Below are 10,043 nucleotides of genomic sequence, written 5' to 3' on the forward strand. Positions count from 1 at the left end.
AAAATGGGGATAATTATATCTTCATCACAGAGTGGTAGGAATAAAATGAGATCATGCATGTCAAACACTCAGCACAATGCTTAATGGATGGCAGCTATTATTAGAATTAATTAAGCAGAAAACCTCAGAGGAGGATAGTCAACCAGGGCAAAACTTTCTTGGCCGGACATGGGTAGATCCTAGATTTCTGCCACAATGAGGGCTCAGCCCAAGCAGGGTGGTCTCAGCCTCTTTGCCTGGGGACTCTGGCCTGATCTTACCTGCTCTGTGACTCCCACGGTAGGGTGGGTAGGCTTACAGACACCTGGCCCAGCCTCATGCACAGGTGACATAAAGAGATGGCGTCAGGAGCCTGTCCTGGCCACTGGCTTTTCAGAGTTGGGGGTCTCTGGTCTGAGGAATGGCATAGCAGGCAGGTGTGCCATTGGAAAAGGGGCCAGGCTGCTTCTGAGGAAGCTGTTTTCTGGTCCTCATGTCCTTGCTGCGTGTACTGAGTCTGGTGGGCAATGCTGAGCCTCCTAATGACACTTACCTTCTCAAGTTTCAAACCTCAGCGGGAAGGAGTCTTGTCTGTCCTGCTCCCTAGAAATACCCTTTAGCAAAAACCAGGGAAAGAGCTGTGTGCTTTTTTTTCTGCTTCCCTTCAGTTGCCCCTCAGATATCTTATTGCCAAGCTAACCTATGTGGAATATTTTTTGAAGAAAACAAGAATATTATTTTCTTCACTGTCACCTGTCTGTTCAAGAATTTGCAGTGGTTCCCTATTGCCTGTGGTCATCGACAAGCTGCTTAACCTACTGGGACCTCAGTGTTCTCATTTTTATAAAGGGAAGAGGTGGGCTGGAAGGTTAGAGCCACAGCTCTGTGTGTGATCTTGTCCTCCTGGCAGATCCAGACCAGACTCCCTGAGCTTCTGTTACAGGCGCGCTGTGATGCTGCCCACACCATCGATTCAACTTTATATCCCTCTCTCCTAGAGCCTGAACCTTCCCATCTAGATGGACTGCTTGCTTCTGCTCAATCTCAAACATCCTACTTGGGCCCATTTTGATGCATTGTCCTATCCTCTTCTCTCTGTCTGGGATGTCTATGTTTCAAAATTTTGGTGCTAAAACAGTAGACTGGTTAAGAATAGAGGCTCTGGAGATACATAAACCTGGTTTGGGTCTCTGCTTCCCAACTTACTATCTGGGTAATTAATCTTAGGCAAATCTCTGAGCTTCACTGCTTGCAACGATAAAACAGAGACAATGATAAATGTAAGGTTAGGAGGAGTAACTGAGATAAGGCATGCAGCAGGCAGAACACGGTGTCTGGCACAAAGTAAGTGCTCAGTGAGGGGCAATCATTACTGCAGTCAGCACAAAATCTGCCCCCCCCACCCCCAGTCCTCTCTCCTCTCGCAGTTGTGTCCATCCACCCAGACCCAGCTCAAGCTAAAGGTTTCTTTTTACCCCTGGAAGCTCACAGTGGATGATCCTTTCCTGAGTTCCCATAGCTCCTGGCTTCAGGGCCTGGTTAGGTGCTCATTAGACCCCGTCCTGCAGTGCAGTGATTTCCTGTCAGCACAGCATCTTGCTACCTCAAAAGTGCCTTCGTTCTTGGAGAAGAGAGGCCATGGGGATCATTTTCATTAGTTCCCAGGGTACTGATATAAATTTGGAGATACTCAATAATTCCTTTGAATCAAAGGCTTCAGATATCACAACTGTGTTGCCAATTTCCTAATTCCAAGACTCGCGTTGACATGCACCAAGACGTGTGCATCTTTACATTGGTGAGGAAGGTCTCCCAGGCAACAGCATTGAGGATGGCCCATGCATTGTCGGTCCCAGGCCTCCCACAAACCTCGTAACTAAAGTTAAAACTCTCAGAAGAAAACAGGGGGAAATCTACATGGTATTGGATTTAGAAATGATTTTTTTAATACAACACCAAAGCACAGGCAATAAATTAGATAGAGTGCATTAAAACAAAGTTAAAATGTTTCTGTATCAAAGGACATTATAAATGGAGTGAAAAAGCAACCCATGGAATATCCAGAAAATATAAAGATCTCCTACAATTTAACAACAGAAAAACCAAACAACCCAGTAAATAACAGACAAAGAATTTAAATAGGTATTTCTCCAAGGGGATATATAAATGGCCAATAAGCACATAAAGGATGTTTAAAAACACTAATCACTAGAGAAATGCAGATCAAAATCATAATGAGATACCACTTGAAAGAAACAGATGAAAGACAAAACTCTAGAAAAAGAACTAAACCAAATGGAGATAACCAACCTATCAGAGGCAGAGTTCAAAACACTGGTCTGAACTCACTGAGTACAGCAACAGCATAAAAAAGACCCAGGCAGAAATGAAGTTTACATTAAGTGAAGTAAAAATCTACAGGGAACCAACAGTGGATGGGAGGAAGCCAAGATTCAAATCAATGATTATAAAGAAGAAAAAAGCATTCAATCAAAACAGCAAGAAGAAAAAAGAATTCAAAACAATGAGGATAGTCTAAGGAGCCTCTGGGACATCTCCAAATGTCCCAACATCCAAATCATTGGGATGCCAGAAGGAGAAGAGGAAGAACGAGAAATTGAAAACTTATTTGAAAAAATAATGAAATAAAACTTCCCTAACTTGGTAAAGGAAATAAACATACAAGTCCAGGAAGCACAGAGAGTCTCAAACAAGATGGACCCCAAGAGAAACATACCAAGACACCTCATAATTAAAATGCCAAAGTTTAAAGATTAAGAGAGAAATCTTAAAAGCAGCAAGTGAAAGACAGAGAGTTACCTACAAAGAAGTCCCATAAGACTGTCAGCTTCTTTTTCAAAAGAAACTTTGTGGGCTAGAAGGGACTGGCAAGAAGTATTCAGAGTGATGAAAAGCAAAGACCTACAACCTAGATTACTCTATCCAGCAAAGCTATCATTTAGAATGGAAGAGCAGATAAAGTGCTTCCCAGACAAGGTAAAGCTAAAGGAATTCATCATCACTGAACCATTATTACATGAAATGTTAAAGGGATTTATTTAAGAAAAAGATCAAAACTATGAACAGTAAAATAGCAACAAATTTACAACTATCAGTAACTGAATCTAAAAAAAACAAACCAACTAAGGAAACAAACAGAATGGGTACAGAATCATAGGTATGGAGATTATTTGGAGGAATATCAGCTGGGAAGGGGAGAGGAGAGAATAGGGGAAAAGGTGCAGGCATTAAGAAGCATAAGTTGGTAGGTAAGGAATAGAAGGGGGGATATTAAGAACAGTATAGGAAATGAAGAAGCCAAAGAATTTACATGCACGATCCATGAACACGAACTAAAAGGGGGGATTACTGGAGGAAACGGGGGTACTGGGCAGAGGGGTGCAAAGGGGGAATGTTGGGACAACTGTCATAGCGTAAGAAGTAAAATATACCCCTGGCTGGCGTAGCTCAGTGGATTGAGCTCAGGCTGGGAACCAAAGTGTCCCAGGTTCGATTCCCAGCCAGGGTACATTCCTGGGTTGCAGGCCATAACCCCCAGCAACCGCACATTGATGTTTCTCTCTCTCTCTCTCTCTCTCTCTCTCTCTCTCTCTCTCTCTCTCTCTCCCCCTCCCTCCCTCCCTCTCTCTCTAAAAAATAAATAAATAAAATCTTAAAAAAAAGAAGTAAAATATACTTTATAAAAAAGGACAAAGACTGTATAACCCCACTCACACGAGGTGAGCAGGGCAGTCGCATTCCTAGAGACAGAGGGTACTGTAGAACGGTGGTTGCCAGGGACTGCGGTGGGGGCAGGGGAGAGCTTTGTTCAGTGGGCGCCGTGTTCTGTTTTGGGAGGATGAAAAAGAAAAGCCTGGAGATCCATACATTTCTAACTGCTATGCCATAGCTGAAACTCATACACTACTGAACGTCAACTGTAATTGAAACATAAAAAAGTTAAAACGTAAGTAAAGGAGAGACTTTTTACTTTCTGTAAGTGCTGGAGGTGGATGGTGGCGATGGCCGCACAGCAGTGTCAGTGTGCCTCGCGCCACTGAACTTGGCCAAAGTGGTGACTTTTATGTTGTATATGTCTCACCACAATAAAGAAACACACTGGTGAGAGTTAAAGACCATTCCCTAGGTGCACATCTGTGCCAACAGGCAGAACTGTACCCGTCATCTCAGGGAGCTCACAGCCTTCTCAGGTTCATCTGTGGGCCCAGTTAACAACCCCAGGGCTATGGGAAAGCCGGTCCTGAGCTCTGAGTTCTCCAGGTCCCCTCATCACAATTCTTGTCCACTTAGGCCTTGGTGAGCAGCACTGCTCTGTGACTTCCAGATGACCTTCCCTGTCGAGCTCACTTGGCTCCAAGGACAGGGAAAAAGGGTGCAGTTTGCTATTATGTAAAGCCACATCCTTAAAAGAACTCAGTGCTCTTACAGATATCTATCTGCCATCTCCTCGGAGGGTCCAGGAGTTAGAATGTAGCAGGCACAGGTTCTGTTTTGGGGGGTAGTGGAGGGAGGGGGTCTCCTGTAAGTACAGCATCTTTAAGGCCCCTCCAGCCATAGCCCCTTTCCCAAGGCCCCGGGGCCAGCTCAGCTCCTCTCTCTCAGGCTACACTGCTTCCCATCATGTTGCAGAAGGCTGCCTGGGGTTATATCTTGCAAGGAAGAGCTATTAAAAAATATCCCATTTGTATTTCCTGTGTGGCCTTCCGTCTGGAAATATCTTTTATCTGGCAACTTTTGCAAAGCGAACAGAATCTTGAAGGAGGTCCTGGCAGGTTTATGCTGCCTTCTCTATCACTCCAGTAAGTCATTTCCACCCTAACCTTCATGAGGGTCAAGTAATTGTGACTTGGGGGCCATGACTTGGTAGTGGAAACAGGACTGGCAGGCAATGGCAGCGAGTCTTTGGGGCCCTGAGGGATCCTTCTAATCCTGAAAACCCCCACTTGGAGGGCGAGAGCAAAATCTAGCAAAGTATCAAGCACAGTCTCTCAGCTTGAATATTATTTCTTCAGGGAATTCCCCTGGCCCCTGTGACTAGATTAGGACCCACCACGGTGAGATCTCACTCCCAGTTTAGATCACGGTGTGTAACCCTGCCTGTTGTAATTAAGTACTCTTCGGCTCCGCCAAAGACTGCAAGCTCCCACGTGCCCAGGATCTAGCACATAGTAAGTAGCCAATTCTACTGAAGGGATGAATGAGCGAACACATGAACAAATAAAACTCATCTTACCTTCCTCTCCACCAGTTACTTCAAGTCCAAGAGGAAAAATATCTTCTTTTCAGAACTGTTGTTAGTGAAAGACAATGAGAGGAACTTTCTTGTAGGAGCTATTCTAAGTAGAATGGAGAGAGAGAGGGGAAAAAAAAAGTTCTTTATCTTCAGTTAGAGAAATGTTTCCACAGGTCCTTGATAAACTTGGGACAAATGTCCCCAGGGCTGTCTGATAGTGTGAGGGTCCTTGATAATGTGGCTGGGTGGGGCAGGCGGAGCTTTGGCATCAGGGCGAAGGGATGGATTCTAACGGTTTCTTCACTGGTTGAAAAGGCTGCTTCCTGCCCAGCGTTTTTTTTTTTTCTTCGTTATGTACCAGTTTAGTTTATAAATGTGCAGGAGCCGCGCACTTCTCCAAATGTTCGGGGCTGGGGTATGAGGAGCTGTCCTTCTTGCTGCTGCTGCAGCCTTTCGGTGCGATGCTCTGCGGGTCTGAGGGAGAGTGTTCTGTGTGTGTCTCACTCTTCGCAAATCTCACGCTCCTTTGGGTCTCAGAAATCACCCCCCTACCTGCACCGCCCCCAGAGATAGGGCGAGTAGCCAGGCTTCCATTTTATTAGGAGAGGAAATTGGGCCCCAGTTAGTTCAAATCTCAAACCCGCCTAAATGAGAGCCACAGGACACGTATTCACTGGACTCGGGCATTCTTACTCACGAGGAGGCCTTCTGAGAGTTCATTTTTAAGAGGAACGGTTTTATTAGGCAAAAATCAACTGTTTTGTTGGATTTGTCTTCTGAGTAATCCAGACAAAAGATTACAGTTAGGCATGGAGAGACCTCGTGTTGTAAATAATAGCTGCCTTCTATCGAGCACCTACTGTTGTCGGGCACTTCCTGTGTTTTGTCTTGTTTGATCCTAATCACGACCTTCTGGGATGAGTAGTAGCAGCATTCCAGTTCTACAGGTAAGGAGTCTGGGGGTAGGGGAAGTTCAATGACTTGCCCAAGTTCACACAACTACGTAGGGGTAGGGAACGGGATTTGAGCCTCGTCTTCTGTCTCCATGCCCTCCTCCTTACTCGCCACGTCAGTGTTTCTCAAACTTCCTGCACTTGCTGGTTAACAACACATATTCTTGGGCCCACACCGAATATACCAGATCAAAGTTTCTAGCACCTCTAAAAACCTTTCCCTGGACACCCAGTCTGAAGCAGCCCCCTCTCCAGGCACTAGCACACCATTGCTGGTTTCATCATTGTACTTATCACCACCTGAGAGTCTCTCATTTATGTATCTGTTTATCCTGTTTTCCCCTACTTAGTGACGAGTTCCATAAATGCAGGGAAAAGATGCCTAGAGTTTTATCTCTAGAATACTAAATGGGCACCAAACCTATTAAATACTCAATACGTGTTTGTTGAATAAATTAGTAGACATTGTCCAAAGCACTGGGTTAAGAAGGATTCTGTGTCCGGAGCCAGGCTCTAGGAAGAAGAACTGAACACTGTGTCTCATGAGGCTAAGCAGTGGGGACATGTGGGCACACATGTGATGTACTTGTCATTTCAGAGAAAGAAACTCAATCCCGAGAAGATTAAGTGCAAGACGTCACGGCAAGTCAGTAGGAGAGCCAGGTACAATGTAGTCCCTTCCTTCAAGGACCTTTACCTCTTACGTGGGGAGTCAAAATGAGCACATGTTAACAGAGGACAAATACATGAGCAGCAGCAAAGTGCCAACAAAAATGCAGTCAGGTTGGATTAGGAGAACCTGGCGTGGGACTAGGTACGGCAGGCTTTCTGGAGGAAGGAGAAACTGAGTTGTCCCTTGCTGAGCGAATACTCGGGAATTGCCTTTGTGTCAGGCTTGTGCTAGGAGCTTTACCTGGAATGTTTTTTGTTTGTATGTTCCTTACAACACCCTAATAAAGTAACTAATGTGACTATGGCTCAGGAAACTGAGTCACAGAAAAGCTAAGGAACTTGCTCCAGGTCACAGAGATACTAAGGACTGACTAGGGACTAAAAGCCAGTGATTTCAAAGCAGGTTCTCCTAGCCAACCCAGTAAACAGAGCAGGTGTGAGTAAGGACCCGGTGTGGGGTCAGGAGCTGGAGGTGCAGTTCTGGGGTAGTGATGGATTAATGACAGGTTCCTATCTCCTTTCACTGGAATATTGTGATGGTCCAGCTTGGCAACCAGTTTACATCATATCTGAGCCACAATCATGAGTCACCCAAAGGGTTCTTACTGACTCAGGCATGGGCAAAGTGAGGGGAGTCCCTGGATGAGGGCCAACTGACGAGTGGGCTCCCTGACATCTGTGGGGAGAGAGAGCCTGCTTCTGGAGATGCAGATATGAAACAGGAGCCCACCTATTGACAAATGCTGGGAGGTGGTACATTAATTTCAGGTGCTCTATTCCAATGGGGGCAAGCTGGGGAGAAAAATGAAAAGGGGGCAGGGTGGGTTACCCTGCATGGGACCTACTAGATGTAACAGAAGTGGGAACATGGGTGTCTGATGGTTTCTGCCTTGGTAGGTATCAACCGATTGGCCAAAAGTCATTTTGCTGGGGGCTCATTTTTGTACCCAACTCAGTTTCTCCAGAACGTATCTCTTGATGTTTGGTTCACCATGACAAGACTCCCGTTAATATCCTTGTCTGTAGGTGTACCAAATTTATATATGGGTTCCATACATAAAGTCCACTTGTGGGCAGAGGGCCCCTGGAACAAGGTTAACCCAGGCTGCCAGGGTCACCTAAGTCCTCGGGAGCTCAGGGCATGTCGTGTAAAACTTGGTTTTGGTTGGGGGTGGATCTGTTGGGCTCTGTGGATCCCTGGGCCTGCGTTGTTTGTCCACATACGTACAGCAGGGAGGTCTCCGGAGGGTTCGCACTCCCGGGCAGCCAGCAGATCACTGGGAGCTACTCTGTCGTCTGCCTCCCTGGCAGTGAGTTAGGGACTTCTGTCCTTCAGTGAAAGCCTCAAATGCTACTGCCGTTTGTGCCACAAGGTTCTGACAGGGCCTCGGCGTTTCCTCTGCTGCCTCTGCTCTTCTCCTTGTGCAATCATGTTGTGAGACCTCAGTCTCATTTCTGCAGTCCCAGACGACACCCTTGTATGTAGGGCAAGGGGTAGGGAAACAGCTCAGCACCTTCCGCTGGGGACGGTGGCCAGCAGAGTCCAACGGGGTGGGGAGGGACGGGGCAGGGGGAATGGTTGGAAAAATGTCGAGGAGATCATCAGAGTTAGTGGAGTGCGCAGGTGAGTTTAGGGAGTTGGGACATCAGGAAGGAGGTATGTAGGGGAGCGGCACAGGTGGACCAGGTTTCCCCTGGGGGTTCTAATTGTTCGTGTCCCTTAAAGATCTGGGCCAGGGGAGGGCCATGTGTCCTGTCATGCTTTGACACAAACACAGACATGTGCATTTGGATGGATGCATGACCTGGGCTCAGGAGACAGGGATCAGGCTTGAGAACATCAATCAACATCCTGTCTGCCTTGTCCTGGATAGGACTGGGCACAAACTCGGGGCCCAGACCAGTAGCATTGGTATTGGTGGTTTTGTGAGGCCTTTTCATGGGGGCAGAGTGTGCCCAAGGTTGTGTGAGGTCCAGCCACTGGGATGTGGCCATACAGATTAGCCTGAGGATAGGCTTGCTTAGGAAGGTCAGGAGGGAAAGCTTTAACCATAGAAGGAATGGGGTTTATCAGGCCCAAAGGAGAGGATGGGGAGGAGAGAGTTAGACCTTTGGTCAGACTGGTGTACACCTCTTTCGAGTGTGTGGTGCATGCAGAGTGCAGCGGCCCCCGAGGGGAAGATGCCTGGGCTCTGGCAGGGGGCACCTTGGTAGATGCTGTGGTGACTGGTAGCTGTCCTCTGAGACGTGGTGGTCATCTGGGCTGTGATCGCCTGCAGTGAGGTGGCTGGATCCCTGGGCCAGTGCATCTCCTGAGCCAGATCCAGGTCATCCAAGCCAGATCAGAAAGGCTTGTCATCAGATGCACAGGGTGGAAGGAGTGCTGAGGGCACATTCAGCTACACGCTGGGCAGTGAACGGGGCATCGTGACAACAGGAAAGGCAGCCTGTGGGGGTTCACTGAGGGCAGGACCACATTCTCGTGGGTTTTTCCTGAGGTGCTCGGGGTAATGTAATGTGCCTGGGCCATGCTGCTGTGGAAGAAGGGTTGCACACTCCAAACGGAGATGACACTGGGGGTGGCATATTGCTAGACGGCCTGGCATTGAGTAGGAGAACTGTCCCAGACGGAGGCCATAGCCAACCAGAGACAACCTAAAGGTTGCACAATGACATTTTTGGGTTTTTAGGCTCTGCCGATAACATTCGGGCCTGCCCATTTCTAATGCCCGGGGGCGTCTGTATTCCACAGCTGTGAGAAACTGTCCTTGCTTCGGCTTCTTGTGGTGGGGAATAGAGAGCCTCGAGCGTGTTGTTCTATTAGAGAATACTGGGGCTGGGGCCCAGGCTTTCTTTTGCTTTCTCCAAGAGCCACGTGGTGGTAGGTGTCCGTCCAAGTGCCAATACTTCCCTGCTCCAGGGCCCCAGACTAGCCAGCCTTTCATCCCATCACGAATTGCATCAGGAGGGACGTTCTGGGGGATGGTGAAACCTGCTCTCCAGGCTGGCGGGAACATAATATCAGGAACTTTGCTGTTCCGTCTATGATCAGTAGGTCCCAGCTTATTGTCTGTCCTCAGTCTGGACACCAGTCCTTTGTGGATCAAGCTCAGATTGACAAAGGATAGAGAAAGGGAAGACTGGGGAGCTTTTAGCAGTCGGCCAGCTGTGGGAAGCCATGAATG

The sequence above is a fragment of the Phyllostomus hastatus genome, unplaced genomic scaffold, assembly GCF_019186645.2.
Source record: "Phyllostomus hastatus isolate PE091 unplaced genomic scaffold, TTU_PhHast_1.1 phas_scaffold_585, whole genome shotgun sequence".
NCBI lineage: Eukaryota > Metazoa > Chordata > Mammalia > Chiroptera > Phyllostomidae > Phyllostomus > Phyllostomus hastatus.